The sequence below is a fragment of the Stegodyphus dumicola genome, chromosome 10 (assembly GCF_044657685.1).
Source record: "Stegodyphus dumicola isolate Sdum_Otavi_A_Nest chromosome 10, ASM4465768v1".
In the NCBI taxonomy this organism is placed as follows: Eukaryota; Metazoa; Arthropoda; class Arachnida; order Araneae; family Eresidae; genus Stegodyphus; species Stegodyphus dumicola.
This window is the reverse complement of record NC_140777.1, coordinates 6,283,316-6,306,130: the sequence shown is the minus strand read 5'-3', so window position 1 is coordinate 6,306,130 and position 22,815 is coordinate 6,283,316. Positions and strand designations below refer to the sequence as shown.

The following is a 22,815-nucleotide window of genomic DNA, read 5'->3' as shown; positions in this document are numbered from 1 at the left end:
CGTTGGTGGGAACTCGCCCCAACAAACTAAAGGGGGAGGGTCGAAAGACTTGGAAAAAGTTCAAAATGGCGTCAGTCAAGTTGTTTTAAAAATAAGAACTGCCTCAAAAAGTGAAAATGGCTAATTCAGCTAAAATTACTTAACATGGCCACAAAAGTAAGAGTAAAATGGAAAAAACAGTCATTAGTTAATAAAAGTCATAATTCTTCAAGGTAGAGAGCGATCAAGGCCTCAATGAAAAACGAAAAGGCCCGTTTGTTAATAACAGGAGTAGAATTGGCCACATTTTTAATATTTGGTTTCAAAGACATAAGTCCACACAAAACAGACATAAATGAATATGAGAAGAAACATGACCTTTTAGACGCAAAGAACTTGTTACTACTCGATAAAATTATTTTCAAGTGACTGCAAGAAAAAGGTTTATCTTTTAAACAACAAACCTTCTGAACAGTAACTATAGAAGTACTGGGTCTTTCCCAGATTTAGATTGAAGACTCCTTTGACGTACTTACAGTATCCAGCTTATGAGTCTTACAGTTGTCTCATCTAGTCACATTAACTGATGATTATTTCAATTTTCAGGGTGTCATTCACATAAACATTAAAACACAGTCAGACTGACAAAAAAGTTTAAAATACTGCAGTGGTTTGTAAATGTTTACTCAGGTGTGAGAAACGTATGACTGCTATATGCCTAAAAGAGGCATTCCTTTGTAAAGGACATTCTGAAATCACTGGCTTATACAGTACAAAGTCCGTAATCCAGACTCGTCGCGACTTCGGCGATTCTGGATTAGGGGTTTTTCCGGATTATAGATCATCAATTTAAATCTGGTAAGATGGCAAGCAGAAATTATACAATTAAAAATATTAAACCGTAATTTATGAAATAAAGAGCAATTATGATCTAAAGGGTATCAAAATTTACAAAATAGCTTAATATTTATTTGTTTACTTTATTAAACATTTCTTTCAATGTAAGTTGTTTGCTTTGTTTTTTGTGCTAGATGCGCATACGTAAACGCATTACAGGCATAAAGAGAAATTATGATCTAAAGGTTATCTAAATTCACACATACACACACACAAAAAAAAAAAAGAGAGAGAGCTTAATATTTACTTGCTTACTTTGTTATACATTTCTTTCAATGTAAGTTGTTTAAGTTGCTTCATTTTTTGTGCTAAACGCACATGCGTAAAGCATACAAAAAAAAAAGTTTGTGGCTTTGAGGTATGGATTATAGATCATTCCGGATAATGGACTTTATACTGTATTTCAGTTACCCTCATAAAGAAAACCATGAAAAACTTGTTCAGTGAGCCCTAATTAAAAATCAGACCTGGGCCAAGTGAGGATATTTTAGTAGCCTTAATCTTTCAGCCATTGGGTAGTCACTCCGTGGGAGATATAAGTATCAAACAACACAGTATATATTTGCTAAGAATTTGCCACATGTAATATGTATTCAGAAATCAAGATGATCAATTTATGTACAGATGCATCTGAAATGTCTAAAGCTGTTCTTTATTTTTTAACAAACACTAATTAGTTAAACATCAGTATTTAAAGCAAACAAGCAATGAGATTGCAGCACTGAAGCATGTAAGTAAAAATTCTGCCTTTACAGGTATAAATAAAAGCTGAATTTTTGAATTACTACTTCCCCCCCCCCCATTATATGCATATGTGTATTAAATGGCAAAAATATAGATAAAATATAAATCTTCATTATTTTTCTTTATAATTTGAAGCATCTCTGTCTTACAATGGGATATAACTCCAAAGTACAATCCATTATCAAAAAAGGAATCTGGCCATTAATTCCATAGCTTTACAATCATATTATTTCCCTATACATTTACAGACTTTTAAGAGTATATCCCTAGTTACAGCAAATTTTTGTCAAAGTGCTCAGGTGAAATAAAATACTTGAAGAGCTGGCCTCCATCAGTACTGCATACAGATGGAAATATATCCAACACAATATTAGAAAGGGATTGCAAAGCCACCTATTTAAAAAATATAGATATGTATTTACATATGTGTAAAATCTGAAAGCATTAATATGAAATAATCATTTTATATTATGCCCAAAGGGACACTTTTTTTATGTTTTGTAAGTTACCTTTATTAAATATCATTTTTTTCACCCTTAACCTGTAAAATTATATTCAACAGCAATATTACAAAAAAATTAAAAAAGAGGATATCGAAAATCAGAGTTTCCGATGCACAGTGTCGCGCGCTGAAGATAAAAACTTTTTTTTCCCCTCCCCGTACAGTGTTGCCATTGCTTGCTTTGAAATCATTGATTTTGTTAATCAGAAATTCATTTAAGTTTTACAAAATAGGAAATGCATACTAATACTAATTCCAAATTCGGGCTTCCAGATGCCCATATTCGAGTGGAGGACTAAATTATTTAAAATTTGATGCCTCTAGGTACCATTGTTTTTTCAGTGCGAGAAACATACATGCATTCATGCAGATTCTTTATTATTTAATTTCCTTATAATGCAGAGCTCTAATATTTGCTGGCAACAATTTGAAAAGTGAAATGCCGTTTAGAGTGAACCAATGCAAAATGGCAACCCTCTGGGCTAAAAAAAAACAAAGAATCTAATTAAAGAATGATCAACTACTGCAAGTTCATGATGTTCATACTTCTAATCTCAAATTTAAGAAGGCATAAGTTTAATTCTAAGTCAAAGCACAATCTAGCAACCTACATATTGTAATGCTTACTCATAAGAAAGATTTTCAGAGATTTCATGCAAACCATCTTGGAAAAATTACTGAGATACTTAATATGGCAAGCATTTAATGAAAAATTTTATCCATTTAATAAACTGTCAGTCTATATTTTACAGTCACAGCCTCTGTGTAATGAAAAAGAATAAATTTCTAGAAGGTTACAACTTAAAATTTCACATTAGCTGATAACTTAGGCACTAATTTTGTGTGAATGAAACACATTTATAATAGCTGTTCTAACCACAGTTTGTGCTAGGCAGTTTGCTACCCAAGTGTAGTCTCTATGGTTCCAAAATTCTGTAACTCAATGCCTCCATAAATTCTATAAATTTTGCCACTCTGCTTCCCATTGCCTCCCCTAAATTCTAAAAATTTTGCTACTCGATGCTTCTCAGAATTCTAAAAATGTTGCTCTCCCCCAGTGCAACCACACAGGTTGCACCTACTCTGGTGGCGGCTCTGGTTCTAACTTATTACACAAATATTTAATTTGGCTGAAGTTAAGATAGGCTCCTCCATAGATATCTCCCAGAAATATGCAGTAACAGATTATTATTTTTGAATAACACTCTCACGTTGATAAAGTACAGAACTATTTCAGACAGTTTCCAGAGCACAAACAGCACAGGTTAATTGAAAATGTCTGGATAAACCTGAATATTCATAATCTGCCTCACAGACACCAAAAACCAGCTCATTCTTGCCGTAAGAGGACTGCAACATAATGAAATTTTGCATACTGTTACAGGAAGGTGCAGCATTTTCAATACTTATATGTGACTCACATTACCAAACCCAACTTCCTCTTTACTTTACCAACATTGGTATGGTTAACAACCGAAGAAAATTCTGAACTGACTGATGATTGGAAATTTATTGATAATGTGATGTACAGATTTTTCATGCATACTACTTTTATAGTACATGATTTTGATTTATGTTACTAAATTCAACCGCTGTTACATTAAAAGTCATGCTTCCATGGGCAATGCAACCAGTGCAGTCACACCATAAGCAGATTTTTTTTTTTTTTTTTTTTAATTTAGAAAAGCAACTTGTAGCAAATCTACAGATGGAAAATATTTTTAGAATTTAGAAGAAACACTGCCAGAATTCATGCATAGTAAAATTTATAGAATTTAGAGAAGTGCTGGACAGCAGAATTTAAAGACTCGCAGATACCACACTTGGAGAAAAAATGGTTAGCTTTGATCCTGATAATGCCACTGATATTACAGCCAAAATTTTCCACTGGTAGATATCCCAATACTTGTGGCCAGATAGCGCACTTTAGATAGTATAAAATTGACTGTGACCAAATAGCATAAAATTAATCTGGGAAACAAAAACAAAACAAAATCATAGGATACTTATAATACAGATATTTAAGTCACACTACAGAGCATACCTAAAAACAAGAGATCCTTTTCAGATCACATCAGATAGCCGATTTGTATAATATTTGGTACTAGCAATAATAGCTTAATACTTATGATTAAGAACAGGTACCATATATACCTGCGCATAAGTCGATCCCCCCCGACTTTTGAGAAAAATAAATTTGCCACCGCTGATAAACAGCATGCCAATGTACTTGATAAAATTACACTCGCACTTTAGCAAATTTTTGCTTATTTCCATTTTAGCACATGATAAGCACGATGCAGTCGAAACATATCCCAAATCAAAAGGGAAGGTTTCCTTAAAATTACATATGGTTTTTAAAACCATAGATTTTGAAACCAATCAGTCATTAGGGTGTTGTCCATTCAACCATTTTTCTGGAAGCAAACATGAACACATGCTGGAAATGCTGTCAAATGCTGCACAAACAAATTTAATAAAAAACTAATAAATAAAATGGAAAGAATAAATAATTTTTTTTTTCTGTACGAACGATAACGATATATGTATGTGTGTGTGTGATTATGGCAAAGCCTCAAGGGCTATCTGCCTAAAGGGAGGGATGCCTTTCGTGGAGGACTTTCTAAGGGGAACTGGCTCATATACACGTTACACATGGGGAAAACCACGAAAACGCCCATGCAGCCAGCCCATTCACGGGATTCGAACCTCGGACCAAACTACCAGTGTTCAGCGACTTTACCGCTCGGCCACTGGTGGGCCTAACGATACATGTAATAATCAAGTTTGCTGATGTGTCATCGATCAGTGACGGCAGATCTTCTTTTCTTTTCTTTTTTTTTCTTTTTAAAGGTTTTGCGTATAAGTCGACCCCCTACTTCAAAGTTTGATTTTTTTCCTTAAAATTGTCAACTTATACAGCATTTAAACTAAAAATTACCTTGTCATAGACATTAGTCAAATGTGAAAAGGACAATTTTATTATTTGTCACTCACTGTATTAACAATGGGTGGAGATTATAAAATCATGCAATCTTTTTCAAATTACTTTTTTTACTTATTTATTATGCCATCATAAAAGTGATAAGATGGCATGAAGGATCACAGGAATTACTGTAACAGAAAGTTACAAAAAAACATTTTGATAAACAATATTGTTTGTGCTTGAATGTTCAATTCATTGTTAAAGAAAATTCACTGTCTCTTATAACAGTAATGATAATCTACCTAGAGAATATTTTTAAAAGCTACACTAATTCAAAACCAAGAAACAGGCTCCACATATGCATATTGTGTAAAGATGATCAAATCAAAAAAGTTTAGAATTTGTAGAATGAAAGATTATATTTGTTTCTTTCTTACTTAGAGATTACCATTACCCTAAGACAGATTCTGTGCTAATGCTGATAAAGCAAGCAAGCATCTCCAATAAAACCCAAATTTATCTACTCTTCACACAAATTTTTAAAAAATTTTGAAAACTTAAATGATGCCATGGATCTATTATACTCATACCTTTTTAAAAAGACCACAACTGCTAACTATAAGGTATTCAACAATATGTTGACAAACTTAGCATACATCAGATAAATGCTCACAATTAGATTATAAAGCTCATTTTACTTTTTGCCATGAATACACATTTTAAAATGACACTTTTAAGAGCATATACGAAGGCTCCTACCGATATGAAATTGACAATTTTAATTGATAACTATTTTACAAAAGCGTAAAAGCGTAACTGCCAACACTTTTTTTTACTACAAAGATACACTTTTACAGCACACACAAAGGCTCCTACTGATTTGAAATTGACAAGTTTTAATTGATATATATTCTACAAAAGCACAAATTGCTAATGTTTTTTCGTTACAAAGATACAGCAAATATGTAAAAACAATTTTTAAAAAAAGGTATGAGTTTTTTTAAAATAAGAAAAACATTCACTTTATATGGTATAGTAAGCATTTAATAAGTTTAATACTGTCTTCAAAATAAATAATACCTGCAAGGTAACAAAAATCATATTGATTTTTGCCATATCTACTCTTGAAGCTGAATTTTTACTGATTGTCATCAACTAATTAATGTTTTGTTCAAGAGATAAACATAGAATGCATATACATATATATTTTCATTAAAGCATGGTCAGGATTGTTTTATACATTTTGAAATGCTATAACATGAAAATAATTTTTAAGCAAATGCCAAAGTACATTCATTGTATATGGATAATTAATGGGGTAGTAACATATTTATCTCATTTTTCCACTTCCCTTAACCATTATACAATTAAAGCGGATAAAATTCCTCATTTTGAAACTTAGATCCGAGCTGCTTTATTGTGATCAATATGCCCTATAGTAATACAAATAACAGACATTTTTCTTACTATCCTTTCTTTATTATGAAAAAGAGATCCTTGTTACCTTGCATCATGTATAGGGCTGGTGCTGCAGATGATTTAACAAACAGAAAATGGTTATGGAGATAAATAAAAGAAATTTTCATGTCAAAGATACATTTTGCGCTGTATGACCTGTCACCACAGCTGTGGATAAAATCAAACGATGATTAATAGCACCTCTCATTTGATAACTAGTGAGAATGATGAGACACTTAATATTAATACCATTATGGTTTTGAGTCATATATGAAAGACTGGAAGCTCATTATTTTGGTACTACACTGCTGGCCATTAAAATTGCAACATGAGGAAGGAATGATCTGACGAACGTCAAAGGAAGAAGTTGGAATGTGCAAATCATTAGTATTTCAGCACATTCAGACGATGCAGGAGGGAGAAAAGACATCTGAAGCACAGCATAAAAGAAAAGTTATGTAGTGGATTTCTCATTCGGAAAGTGCTTTGTAAGGTTGGAGTTTGCTCAGAATATCATGTTATCCTCGGATAAGAAGAGGAAATGCTTACCTGCAAGTTTCGAAATTCGATAGAGGCAGGATCGTTGCCTGTCAAGAGTGTAGATTATCGTTCTGTGATATCACCGGTTGCACTGGTCGACATCCAACCACTGTCATGCGAATATGGAATCAATAAAGTGCTGAGGATCATACTGAACAGCATGCAGGATCTCAATGCCCTCCCATGACTAATGCCAGAAAGAACAGACATATTGTGAGGTAAGCCCTGCAAAACTGTATGACCACATCACGGACCATTAGTCAGGAAATGGGCAAGTTTGTAGCACGCCCAGTATCAGCTCATAAGGTGCGTTGACGTTATCAGCAGCGTGGACTATCAGGAGGGTGACCATTACTTCGCTTCCTTTGACAAAGTAGCATAGAGACAGACAGCGACAGGTGCACCAAATGACAAAGCTGGCTACAGGAGTGGCACAATGTCACCTTTCCAAATGAGTGCCGGTTCTATGTGCAGTATTTTGATGACCGTATACGTGTCTGGAGGGTCCCAGGAGCCTGCATGTCATCTGCTTGCATTTGATATCGACATAGAGGTTCTGCACCTGGTGTGACGGCTTGGGCAGCCATTTGGTACACGACACGCACATCTCTAGTTCGGATGGATGATAATTTCAATGCAGATGGGTACATTTCTGACTTTTTACGTCCAGTGGTTGTGCCCTATCTTCAAGACCCCTAAACAGTATATTCCATATATTCCTAAGCAATATATAGTAAAGATAATGCAAGACCACATGTTGCATGTCATGTTCGGACCTTCCTCGATACACAGGGTATTTGATTGCTACCCTGGCCTGCACAGTCTCCAGATCTGTCACCCACTGAAAATGTTTGGTCATGGCTAAATGAGAGACTGGCCCACCACCTCTCTCCAGCTAATACAATTGATGAAATGTGGCATAGACATGAAGCAGCATGGAATGAGTTGTCCATTTCTGTATTCTCAGCTCCATGCCTAATGGTTTAAAGGCCGTTTTAGCTGCCCGGTATGGCAGCTGTTTCTACTAAGTTTGCAACCCTGTAAACCTCCAATGTGCGTACATATTTAATCATTTTGTCTTCATACCACACTGTTTACATGCAATCTTTTTTGCATTTGCTTTCCTTCATGGTGTTGCAATTTTAATGGCCAGCATTGCACATTAATTGAATAATCAAAAATTTAGTGTTATTTGTCTGTGCAAGGTTTCATTACTTAAATGCAATGAAAATTAGTTTTTCCTCAAACAACTCATCACTGGAAATGAAAAGTAGACTTTACAATGTTAGTAAAAAAAAAAAAAAAAAAAGATGGTCAAACCCAAGACGACCAACACAGGTGATCTCAAGGGCTGTTTTGCAGCCAAAGAAAATTCTTTTCTCTCCCTCTCTAGTGACAATAGAAAGAAGTCATATAATACAAGTTGCTCTCCAGCTAAATTTTTATTCCATTAAACACTGCCTACAATCAGAAAAAATGAACAAAGTCACTGAGAGGAAGAGGTCAGTTATTGCCAACAGAATAGGTACTGGAGTTCCACCATGACATAGACAAACTACATATTTGTATGAAGACTTGGCAAAAATTTTTATACTGATGTTTTAGTTCACCCATCATATTAACCCAGATCTTCAGCTTTCAGAGTACTATCTGTATATAGCTCTGCAAAATGCTTTTAATGGTTTAAAATTATCAGATTTAAATTTCTGTAAAAACACTTGAAGTAAATTTTAGGGAAAAGGCAAGAAAATAGAAAAAAAAAAAAAAAAAAAAAAAAAAAAAAAAAAAAAAAAGGAGGGAAGGAAGTAATCACCAAAAAATTAATTACATTAATCAATTGGGTCAGTGCCATGAATTCTACAAACAAGGTACATTTCAGCAATAAGAAAACTGGACGAAAATCACTGATAAAAATGCTTACAAAATCCATTATGTGTAATACAAAATTTAGAAATTTTAAAAACACTAAAAAATTGGGACAAATATATGTTACAACCTAGCAGCTATGACAAAGCATGTAAAAGACTATCTACCTATAAAAAAAAATAAAAAAAAAAAAAGGAAGAAAGTCATTATGGAGGATTTTTTTTTAAGGAACACTGGCTTGTATTTATGCTTCACCTATGGATAGCCATGAAAACAATTTAGTTTTTTCCAGTACAAAGTAAATTTCATATAGCACATAAAACCCAATCAAAAACCAAACTATTATTAATGTCCTATGGTTTTTTTTCCACACTGTCGTTGATCTGTATTAATAGCACTAAATAGATGGAAATATGTAAAACTCATTAAGTCATTATATATGGACGTTTAATCCATGAAACAAAATAAGGACAGAAAAGTCAAAACTCATGGACTGCACTGCATAAAAAAATTCACACTATAGGCTGACTTTTACAGATGATGTCGATTTTAAAACTTAATTTTAAAAGCTTTCATACTTTGGCTGTAGTAGCCGCCCAAGCAGTATACTGGGTATGGGAGTCAACTGCGATACTGAAGAGCCCGGGTTCGAATGCCGGAGAAGGCATGGATGTAAATTGTCTGTCCCCTCATAGGAGGCAATGGTGGCCACCTAATAGGAGCCTCCATAGTAAAATGGTCACCACTTCTGGCCTTAGAAGTCGCCAATGCTGATAAGGCAAGTGCCTGCCATTCGAAGGAGGTAACTTTGGCTGTAGTCACACATTCACACAAAAAAACAGTCTCTAAAAATATATAAACAAATACTACGAAACTCAATAACTAATTCTTGATGCTTATCAGAACAAAAAGAGGAAAAATATTGTGTTAGAAGTATTTATCAGTAAAAGAGCAGTAGAATGTTTATTAAACATTAAACAACACTTTAAAGAAATTTAAGGAATCATCTTTAAAACAGCAAAAGATCTGATCACAGAAATCAAGAAAAATTAAAAGACTGAAATTCTAAAATTATATGCATAAAATCAATGATCCCTTTCAACTTAAATACTACAGTAACCTTATTACAGAATGTACGCAATTCATTCATTGTCTGTCTGGCAGTTTAGTCTCCTATGTGTCATCTTTTAAGTGCCCCAAAATGGTTAATTTCTAGCATTCTAATATGATGAACTAATTACTGATTCAAATTACTTGTTATCCCATACATTCGGTAATAAATATTTTCCATGATTATCATTAATACAATAATTATTTGTTCTATCTCAGATAGAAAAAATAATTTAGAATTGCAGAACAATATAAGAAATTTCACATATTTAACTACAAATATTTTTTGCTCTTTTCAATCTATGCAAAATTTATAAATTATTATTTCCAAGTATGATCATTTTAAAATTACAATGCTGTTAAATCCAAATTCTAAAATTATTATGGCCTATGAAACTGCAAAGCTTCACTACATCAAATCTCACACAATTAGCACCAGCTCAAAATTTTTTTTCTTTCCATAAAGCCATTTACATGACACACACTAAGTTCTGCATTCCAATCTGAAATTTATGAACATTATGAACTAATGTTTGTAACTTACATAATTTTAACTCGTATCATAATTTTAATTCCAAAATAAGCATTTTATGTACAGAGTAATAGAAAAGATACAACAGATCAACTTAAAATTGCATGATATGCAAATAATCATGAAAGGCAATAAATTAATAGCAGTACACATATATGCCATTTATGTACCTCAGAAATACTGATTGGAAGCACTGTACATGGGTAGAACAAAGAGCTACTGTTAAGTTTCGGATTTGTGTTTTTCATTGCTCCTGTGCATAGGCAGCTTAAACTAGATCCTGTTAAGAAATATGGCTGCCATAAAAAAGATTTCCAACATTAACGGCTAGAAATCTATGGCATATTGAAACTGAAAACTACCTTTTGAGAAACTAACATTTGTGTTAAGATAGACTATTTGCATAGTGATGCAAACATGAGGAAAAATGGACTCAATGAAGTGAAAAATCACAACAGCTGAATCATATGAAAGACCATGATAATGGACATACTATATGCATAGTTAATTACTGGACAGTACTGCCACAACTCAAGTATTAGAAAAACTTGATGTACTGCAAAGCAACCAGTTACTGCACAGATAGTTGAACACTGACATACCACTGGGAAATTTTTGCCAGGTACCCATTACTTCAGAATGCATATCATAGGTCTCTGAGACTGCTATGAGACCCTAGACTATTGCATATGATGGGATCAATGACATATAAAATTTTCATATGAATCCCCTCTGTAGCACCATGATGCCAACCAACGGTAGAACAGGGACAGACAGAGTAAGTCCTACATTACATATCAGAGTACCAATCCATCATCTAGCATTATGGTATAAGATGCCACTGGTTTCCAATTCTCACTGCACCGGATAACCACCATTACATATCTGAAGTGTAGCAGCCTGTTGTTCTTTCTCAGGCCATGCATTCACTAGATGTATCACCTAATAAATGCATCTGGTCATGATAGCACAGCACAGACCAATCTTAGCTACAGCAGATGAAACCTGATAACATACCGAAACTACTGAGTTGCATACCTCAAATACATAATGAACATAATTTCCCTTCTGTACTGGGATACAGAACGGCAGTTACCACCACTTACAGTGGCAATGCACTAGACTGACTTCTTTACATTAAATGTCAAACTAAGCAGCAATTATTTCTTTTTCATATAAAATAATATCTGTATTAAACATAAGGAGTTCATGGCTTTTTTTGTTACATAATACTGCACTATTTCATGTGTGTATTTGTATATGCCAAGAAAAAGTGAGCACCAGTAAGCCTAGCTGAATGTTACAATATTTAATTCTACAATTCTAATTCAAAGCAAAAGGATCAAATTATAAACACAAACAAATTCCTAATTCAAGACAAAAGGACAAATTGCAAACAAAAATTATGAAGATAAACAGGAAGACAAGGAATGACAAACTGTCCGCATTTCAAGTTTTGTCATCCTATAAATTAAATGCCATCAAATTAAGCTAGAGTTAGTTAGCAGGTTCACTTTTACTTATTTCCTACTTTTAATCCTACAGCAGCTCTGCACACAATATTTTTTTTAAGATATTAATATGTCTTTCATTTACTTTTATATATATTGTTACGAATTTGGTATTTAAAAAGCTAATGTTAGTTCAATTACAAATTAAATGATTTTATTTCTCGCGCAGTGCAGCGCGTGACGAATATTAAAAGAAAGCTAAGTCGTAAAATTGAAATTACAAGAGCGCGTGCATTAAATAAATAAATATCTCTTTTCGATTTCGAGAAAGTACTGGAAAATTCTAGCGCGTGATTTTAAAATCTTATAAAAGGAGGAAAACATCTCAGTTTGTAGTAGTTGCTTAGTTTGTTGTTGTTTAGAAAACTGCTCTTGTTGATTGTAGCGAATTCGCGGATTAGCGTTCTTTAGCTGTTTTTAATTGCGTTCTATTGGACATTTGAGTAGTTAAAAGATAACTACTGTGAGATATTGTAATACTGCATGATAATTTGAGAAAATTTAAGCATTTTTGTTGTGATAATAATAAATTTTTTTTGTTCATTTTTCATCGGACTTGTGCATTCATTTCATAACGAACCCGTACGCACGCAACAATTTTTGGTGGCAGCGGTGGGATTTGAATGCCAATAACAAGAGCGATGGAAGAGCAATTAAGGCAGTTAATATCAGCCTTTGCCTCATTTAAAGAAGAAATTAAAGAGGAAATGAAATTGGGCCAGGAATCCGTTAAGGAAGAAATGAAATTGGGCCAGGAATCCGTTAAGGAAGAAATGAAATTGGGCCAGGAATCCGTTAAGGACGAAATGAAAGCCGTTCAAGCTGGTCAAGAAGAAATGAAAAGAGAAATTACTTGCATAATAGAAAATAAATTTGAAGCTATGGAAGGCAGAATTGACGCAGTTGAAAATAAAGTTGGACATATTGAAGAAAAGGTTTCTTCCGTAAAAGATCATATTGAAGAAAGAGTTTCTTCGGTGAAAGAAGAAATAGAAGAAAGAGTTTCTTCTGTAAAAGAACATATAGAAGGGAGAGTTTCTGCTGTGGAGGAACGAATTGAAGGAAGAGTTTGTGCCGTCCAACACCAAATCGAACAACAAATTGATGAGAGAGTTTCTGCAGTTGCCAAAGAAATGGATACTTTAAAGAAATTCGTAGCGTCGGCAGGGAGCAGGAGTGATGATTTTAAATTCTTACCAATGCCTGCTCGTCCACCTCTGAAGCTATCCACATATGATGTGAAGACCTACTGGCAGGTGTATAAGAGACAATTTTCTATCGTTAGGGATGCGAATGGATGGGATTCCCAAGCTAAGGCCTGTCATCTCGCCGCTTCTCTAAGAGCTGACGCAGCGGATATCCTTCAGACTCTTCCCGAAAACAAAAGGTTAGATTTCGAAGCTCTATCCGGCGCTTTGGAGCTGCGCTTCGGCGGGAAATGTTTAAAAGACTACAGCAGGCTCCAATTAAAATCTCATCAACAGCAGCCTACCGAAACACTTCAGGAGCTCGCCGCGGATGTTGAAAGGCTGTCCCATCTCGCCTTTTCGGAATGCCCGACAGAAACAAGGGAAATCCTGTCCTTACAATACTTTATCGACGGCATCCGAGATACTGAAATACAGAAAGCTCTTCGAATGGCAGATGTAAAGGACATAAAAAGCGCTCTGTTGTACGCCATGAAGTTCGAGGCAGCCCAGCAAGCAACTAGTAGAGATCGCTACCCAGTTAGAGCTGTGCGAGTCCATGAGCCAGTGGATCAACTGATGGCTCGTTTAGATGATTTAGCCAGACAAGTCGAAGATTTGATACGGAGTAGGAGCGAGAAGAAAGTGGCTCTAAGGTGTTGGAGATGTGGTAGTGAAGGTCACCTAAGACGGAATTGCAGAACACCCCAGGGTACGGAATATAAAGCAGATGATTTTACCAGACAAGTCAATGGCTTGAGACGGAACAGAAGTGAAAAGAAACTAATTCTAAAGTGCTGGAACTGTGGAGTTGAAGGCCACATACGAAGAAACTGCAGAACACCCCGAGGTACGGAAAATAAGACCATTTCCCAGCAACAACGCAGTAAACAAATTAGTGACCATATCGAGGAACGGAGGTTGCCAGATAGTGAAAAACCTTGTTTTAAAGCTCTTAAAATTTATACAGTGAGTGGCAACAATAACGGACTGTCCATCAATGGGAATATCGATGGAGTTCCTTGCAGTATGATCATTGACACAGGAGCTAATGTTACCATCATTAGGAAAGATTTAGCTGAACAATTTAAAGATAAACTTATTTGGACGCCATCCTGTGTTACCCTTCAGACTGCGTCTGGTGACAAGATCGACATAACTGGGAAGTTAAACGTAAACATCACGTTTGGAAGTGCCGCCTACCATCACACGGCATATGTGGCGGATATTACAGATCCATGCATACTCGGATTGGACTTTTTAAGGAAATACAATTTTTCCTTAGACTTGAAAAACAACAAACTGCTTTCAGGATCTAAAGACATGACTATCCATCCTAAGAAGGGATCCTCACCTGGAAATGCCGACGCTTTGTCCGAAAGAACCAGCTCGAGAAACAGCCGAAATCATGCTAGGTTCGAAAAGAAACACCAGACTACCAGCTATTCTCCATCTCAGATGCTCTTCGGTCGAGACCTTCGTCTGCCTTGTGACCGCCTGTTTCATCGCCGTACGGATGCACCTTCATCGTCTGAGGAACACATCCAAGATGTCAAGGCCCGTTTTGAAGTGATGCACCGTTCCGCACGAAAGCGAGTGAACTTGGCGACGGAGAAAGTGAAGACCAGATACAACACGAGAGCTGCTGGACATAGATCCAACGAAGGAGACAAGGTGTGGTTGTGGAACCCGATTTGATGAAAAGGAGTCAGGCCTGATTTACAGTCACCTTGGGATGGTTCGCACACAATCCTAAACAGGCTAAATGACGTCATGGTTCGGATCCGTGAGTCTTCGAACTCTTACGACAGGTTAGCTCATTACTATGGCCATAGTACATAACGTAAATAATTGTAAATAGTATAAGACCATGGTCCGTTTTGTTTAAATGTGTATTTGATTTGTTTTATGTATTGCATTTATTGTTCATGTTGTTTATTATTGTAATGTAATGCTTATTAATGCATTTATGCCACAGTTGTAAGTTTAGCTTCCTGTCCAGGGATTGTACTGCCCGGGACGTGCAGTCCTTGGGAAGGGGGCAGTGTTACGAATTTGGTATTTAAAAAGCTAATGTTAGTTCAATTACAAATTAAATGATTTTATTTCTCGCGCAGTGCAGCGCGTGACGAATATTAAAAGAAAGCTAAGCCGTAAAATTGAAATTACAAGAGCGCGTGCATTAAATAAATAAATATCTCTTTTCGATTTCGAGAAAGTACTGGAAAATTCTAGCGCGTGATTTTAAAATCTTATAAAAGGAGGAAAACATCTCAGTTTGTAGTAGTTGCTTAGTTTGTTGTTGTTTAGAAAACTGCTCTTGTTGATTGTAGCGAATTCGCGGATTAGCGTTCTTTAGCTGTTTTTAATTGCGTTCTATTGGACATTTGAGTAGTTAAAAGATAACTACTGTGAGATATTGTAATACTGCATGATAATTTGAGAAAATTTAAGCTTTTTTGTTGTGATAATAATAAATTTTTTTTTGTTCATTTTTCATCGGACTTGTGCATTCATTTCATAACGAACCCATACGCACGCAACAATATAAATAATTAAAGAAAGGAGAACAAACTAAAGAAAGGAGAACAAATTAAAAAAGACCTTTGTGGTCAAGAACTTTTGTGCATTGAGCTGCAAAATTTAGAAAACAAGTTAAAAGAATAGTCTTAGTGCTTCCGCTAAAAAGTAGCTTAGATACTGCGGTTACAGTGAAACAAATTTTAACATACGGAAAATAAAGTGCAATTAAGTGTAAACATTATTATCACTAGAATATTTACAAATAAAATTCAAATCTAATTGTAAGTGAAATGTTGATCAAGGTAAGGCAAATTTTAAACAATAGAATAAAAGTGTGATATAAGACTTAAGCAAAAATACAAAAACAAAAAAGCGGTAAATGGTAAATTAGCCCAATTCGAATCTCATTACCGACCCTTCAGGGGAAATTATATAATGATATTCGAATCCAGCTAATTCCATAACGCATTTCGTCGAAACAGACAACTGAAACTATACACGAAACTCTTCTTGAATATTAACTGAAAAACTTAGTTAAAAACTTTAGTGTCAATTCTCTGTTCCATTTCCTGACGCGTCTGCTTGAAAAAACACATTAAGGTGTAAGAAAAACTATACATAATGGCCTGGTTAGGTAAATGTACAAAATAAAATAAATAGCAATTTGCTATTAGTAAAAAAATACAAGATTTTTAGGAAGGACCTACTAGCTTGTAGAGTTTAAACTTTGTGAACGTAGTTAAGAAATTAAAATAAAAAGCGAAGAAGACTATATATATATACACACTATATATATAAATTTTTAAAAAGTTAAATTATAAACAAATAGCCAAATTTTTTTCAAATAAATTTTAAACAAAATTTTAAACAAAAATTATTTTTTAAATAATAAATAAAAATACATTATAATAAATAAAAAATATATAAATCGATGAAAATTTAGCAGGTGAATGAACAGTCAATATTTGAGACTGAGATCTGAATGAATATTAATTTTTAGACCTAAAAATTCAAACAGCAGAAAATACATGAAAATTAAAAATGAATACAATTGTTTTATCAATGTTAGACCTGAACATCGTCAGGATGTATGTGAGCTTAACACTGATACAATTACCATACCCAGTCTACTAGATATGTTTCTGTTCATCCCAAATTAGCATAGGTTTCAAAATTAATTATTTTAAAATTATTTGTACCTCTAAAATTTAAAAAACGCTACCCCTACATACCATGCCTGCTAAAAAAATGTAAATACAATAATATAAACAACATTCAAAATAAAAATTCAAGGCATCAAAAAATACCTGTTGGATCACATGTATAAAAGTGAACAAAACTTCTCGCAAAAACAAAACTTCTCACAAGAAAACAATAAACAATTGTGTAAGTGCCTACTGAAATATAAATAATCTGGAATTATAACAATGTTAAAAATTGGCATCAAAATACAAAAATACAATTACAAAAAAAGGCGAAGAATTAATTAAAATTTATCAAGCAGTAGCTACTTCTAAATGACTGCTGAAAAGAATGTAGGCGGAAAGTCAGAGTAAGGTTATTATAGACGACAATAAAAATACTTTCTCACCTCATTCCTCCTCGCGGTTTAAAAAATTGGCTTTATTATGTAAAAGAATATTTATAGTCTGTAGAGGAAGCCAGCTTTTTTTCAGTAGTTTCTTAAAAATAATTAGGAATTTGATTATTGCCCACTTACTTGTGAAAGTAATAAAATTTCCTGTTGCTATTGCTCAACTTATGTGCAAATATTATTGATACGAACTAATTGATAATAAATAGTATTTTCTACAGCCTTTTTGAGATGTTACTGCTCCATTTAATTAACTTAATTGAATAAAAGTTAATCTCACTTCTTGATAATTAAAAATGCCAAGATTCAGAAAATTAACAGTCAGGTTTGCTCCGAGTTAGTGTTACTAAGATACGAAAAGCAAATACTGCTAGACTGGATATGATTAAAATTGTTGAAAGTAACAAAAAAGAAAGTAATGCGAGTGAAAGAAATCTGGGTCAGATAAGGTAACTGTATCAATAGGCTTACCTACTGACAATGCTCGGATCTGACAGTGATAAAATGACCATACCAATTTCAATTTTGATGTATTTTTGAATTTTTTAGAGTTAAAAATTTAAAACATAATGTTCGTTCAGATGTCACTCTCAGCCAAAGACTACTGACTATTATTCATTCAACTTCTAAATTTGCATCTATTTTTATATTTTTCGTTTCATACAATAATTACTTTTGTTTGCAATTTATTATTTAAAAAAAATACTTATTTGATTATAACTTAACATGTTTAAGTAATTTATGTCAATCTTAGCAGCAAATGCACAGGGTTCTAGGTTTGACAGTCATTCTTGCAATTTGCTTTTTTCAATTTTATATTAGTTTGTATCTGAGTAAGCAACTTAATATATTCTTTTATTATTATCTATTACTCTTATTTTAATAATTCAAGGACTTTCCGATTTTGAATTAATCTATTACTTTCAGGCAAAACTGAGGTTTCAAGTTTTTCCTTCATAAATCTTGACTGTAATTAAGGTTAGCCCCCTTTTTACTTTTATCATCTTGCTGATTTGAAATATAGGAATGTAAAAATTCCAATTGTTTAACATACAGACAGACATAATGCCCCACCAGCTAATCCAACTTGGTGAGAAAAAGCAGTCTGAAAAACATCTAATTGTATTTACTCTATTACTTGTAACAAATGTAGTAAGGTTTGTATAGGACAGACTAAAAACAATCAAGAATAAACAACTACAGATCTCGCATTAAAATGAATTGCTTGCATCAGCTCATACTTCTCAGGCCACAGTAGAAATAGAACATTTTAAAACACACAGTTTCACTGATATTTCAATTAAAATTTTAGATTTTATTCCTAATCTAAAAATTAGGCTTTTCAGAAAATCTGCACATTTTAAAAAACAGGGACTTAACACTTATCTTAATAAATGTACTTTATATTTTAATCATACTACTTATGGAAGATTTAATATTTTCAGTAAAAACGCTCTTAGAAGAACTAGATGAGGCAAAAAGACTACAAACAAAATACTAGTGGTTAATGTTAATAAACTTCAACTTAAGTTCATTAATTTATTTAATACTGAGATTTCACTTTAAAAAGTGTCACATTACTGCACACATTTACATTATCACAACTTCAATAGTACTTCATAGGTACTTTCAATAATTTTTCTGATATTAAAGACTTTGTATTAGATTTTATTATACTTAAATTTCAAAGTAACAGAAAGATGATGACCATGAATTTCTCTCTTATTAACTTTCTACATCTTGCCTTCAATAGAATAAATTTAAAAAAAAGGTTTAAAACATCACAATATCTTTTCCCACAACAGATTCCAGGACTCATGTCTGTTTCAACTACCCCCCCCCAAAAAAAAAAAAAAAAAAAAAAAACCGGCTTTCCAACCATCAGGAACTGAACTGAAAAGCAACTTGATACTGCAATGATGTAGTTCCCCCCCTTCTTGTATGGATTCTCCCAATAAACACATTATTACTGGTAATTTTGATATAGTTGGAAGATTATTTTTTAAGGCAGCTTATGAAACAGAGTACTAAATTTACGCCAGTTAGTTGGCTCAGTTAATAAGTCATTATGCATTAAAAATGTTGAAGATAATACAGATGACTTCATTTTAAGAACCAGCTTCAAGCTTTGCCTACCTACTCAAACCTTTATGGAATGGAAACATATATTAAACAATGGCAAAACAGCACTGTCTAAGCAGCAAAGTTCTGAAAGTTTTTACCTCTTGCAAGAACTCAAAAAAAATTTCTACTCTTAGGGCTAAATTTTTTATAACTAAAAACAAAGTCGGTAATAATTTCAGCATCATTTGTAACAGCTCTCTTGATGAAAGCGAACTTAAACAAGCAGTTACTTATGGTGTTGCTAAAAGTAACAAAAGAGCAATTATTAATAATAAACATCATGCTTTTCACAGAACACTAAAATTATTTCTTAATTCTGATTTCAGTAGATTTTCTAACTTATATGCACTGCTTAAGTTCCAAAAGAGCTCAGTCAACTTCAGATTTATTCCTAATGGCACGAGGAACTATAAGGAGGGATATGACTACATTTTTTTCTCTTAAATTCAAGCAGATTTGTAAACTTAATTTAAAAAATGTAAACAAAGAAAAACACTTCAATTGCATCATTTATAACAACCATCATGTGATTAAAATTGTAAAAGAGCAATATACTTAATATCAATTGCTATGACTTTGGGAACCTTTATACACCACAGCCAATGAAAAAAAATTTATACCAGTCTATTAGAATTACCAATGTTACAGATACGTAAAAGTTTAGATACTATTACCTGGAAGGTATATCTCCACTGCTCTTTTTCACAATTACATTTAGTTCCGAGATACTACTTTTCTGCAAATTAATGGCATCTTTATGGGAATGAATTATTCTACTCAAATATGTAACCTTTACTTATTTACTAAAAAGTAGAGATTTCTATAGATATATTGAGGATATCATTCTTTCAACAATTTTAACTTCATCAAATCTAGCAATATTTAGCCTTCCTGTCTTAAATTTAAGACAAACTGAGATTCATCAGTTTGACCAGCTGTCGATTTTCTGGATCTTAACATTTTTAATTACCAAAAGAAGTCACATTACTTGACAAAAGAGATTTCGACTTTAATTCTATGAAGCTACTTAATCGGAACAGTACATCTCCAAAAAGGTTATAGGAAATACTATTTATAATCAACTAGCTTGTATAAAAGATATTTTAAGGGAAGTCAACATACCAGAAATTCTATTGTTTTCACAAACATTCGCCAATAATCAAGTTAATAAATATGTTTAAAAATAATTAAAACTGAAAAAAAGCTGGCATCATCTATGAACTGCGATTTTTTTTTTAACATAATGAAGCCCTTTTTTTTTAACATAATGAAGCCCTTTTTTAAAGGAAGAATGAGGTGAATGGGTGAGGAACTACTTTTAGTACGTAAAATTTGTAAAATATGTAATTTACTGTAAATTTGTATTTTTATTTCTACCATTATGGCTGTAACTTTGACTAATGGGGACATTTCAAATTTTCTGAAAGTTGCCACTGCAGCCAAAATAACACAAAGAGCTGTTAGTCTGTTCTATTTTTCTTTTTCTTAATTTTTAATTTAAGTTTTTATAGCAACTATTTCATTAATATTATTTGGCGAGATTAAAGGCTGCTCTGAGTTCAGATAATTTTCCCATCCACATTCTTTCCAACATTCATTTAGAAGTACCTACTGCTTGAGTAAGTTTTAATTGATTCATATGATTTTTGTAATTAGACTGAAATATTGATTAACAAATTTGCTGCCGATCAGCATTAAGTTTTGAAAATATGTGCTAGTACTGGCATGGAGTGAAGGTTAGAAACTAGTTGTCAATGTATGTAGTTTGGAATGAAGACAAAGTTCCATTTCATGCAAAGACCATACACGAATAACATTCAGAAATTAGTTTGTAGGAATATCATTGTAACTGTCTTATAACATATTTATTTATAATATATATATATATATATATTTGTTTGTGGCATAGTTTCATTCAAAAATAATGCATATTATTGTTACTAATTTTGATTCATTTTTAAATACCTTGTGCCAGGGTTCATGCAGCATTGCAAAAATAAATTTACCTTTAGTGCCAATCACACACTGGTGTGCAGTCATAAAATTCTATGCTTAAAGGCTTAGCAATCAATATGGTAGACATAATAATCTTTTGTTACCTCTTTTAAATCATATTTCTCATAAAGTTGGCATATGGGTACAATCTATTTCTATCACACAGCATTAACTATCAACATAACCTCACATGACCAGCAGTGAAAGTGTTAATGTTTATTGAATTCCAGATTTTTTATACTTAATTTTATGACTGCATTTACCACTTATATATTTACTGTGTTTATAGTTTTCCTGTAAAAAGTGTTGCTTTTGCCCACTTTGCCATTTTTATGCATACGACCCAACCGAAATTTTCTGATGCTTTGAATTTTCATTTTGAATGTAGTTTATACTATTGTATATATGCTTCTCTGGCTGGCCATATATGTAGGGATAGAGTCTTTAAATTTTCAGACATAAAAATGGTTTTTAAAAATGGTAAATATTACATTTTAAAGCCTCAGCCAATTTGGGATTAACAGAAACATATCTAATAGGCCAGGTATGATGATTGTATAGGTGTTATATCTACCTACCTCCTGACAATGTTCAGGTCTGGCAGTGAAAAAAATCAACATATTAATTTTTAATTTTCATTTATTTTAATCATGTAATTTATTAGTTCAAAAAAATTTGCATACGTGGTAATAATTTAACATTTTAAAGTAATGTACGTCAATTTTAGCAGCAAATGCACAAGATAATAATTCTCAAAGTCATTCTTGCAATTTGCTTTTGTCAGTTTTATATTAATTTGTGTGTTGTGTATGTGAGTGCACATGCATGTACATTTATATATGTGTGTGTGTTTACACAAGAAACAAAACCAAATGCTGGGTATTGGTGACTGGAAGAAAGCATTACTCATTGCAGAGTATCAGTAGCATGGCCATCACCTTGAATCTTGTTTGAAATTTTTAGCAGAGTATCAGTAAAAAGAAACAGTACAAACAGAAATGGGAACAGCAGCAACATAACAAAATCCTTCCATCATTTATAATGCCAATCTCATTTGAGTCCCAGACTTCAGGGCTACTTTAGATCAGATAGAAGGGAAAAAAGTAACAGGCACACAACAGCCAAATTGTGTCAACTTAAGATACTTATTCCTTTTAAAAAATAAGGTATGAAAAAATTAAATGCAATATAAGGTATTTGAAAATTCTAAAAAATTTTAACTACAATTCTTGCATCACATACCTCCATTTTGATTTACAAAGTTCATCGACAAGTCACGATAGATACCATAATAATCATACTCTTCAACAAGTAGCACTTTCACCAC

At 33.1% G+C, this 22,815-nt stretch overlaps 1 protein-coding gene across 16 annotated transcripts in view; it reads right to left on the bottom strand.

Moving 5' to 3' along the window:
* The window catches only part of LOC146994865 (inositol polyphosphate-5-phosphatase A-like), a 205,737-nt gene that overhangs the window by 70,533 nt on the left and 112,389 nt on the right, over positions 1-22,815 (bottom strand). The window lies entirely within an intron of this gene.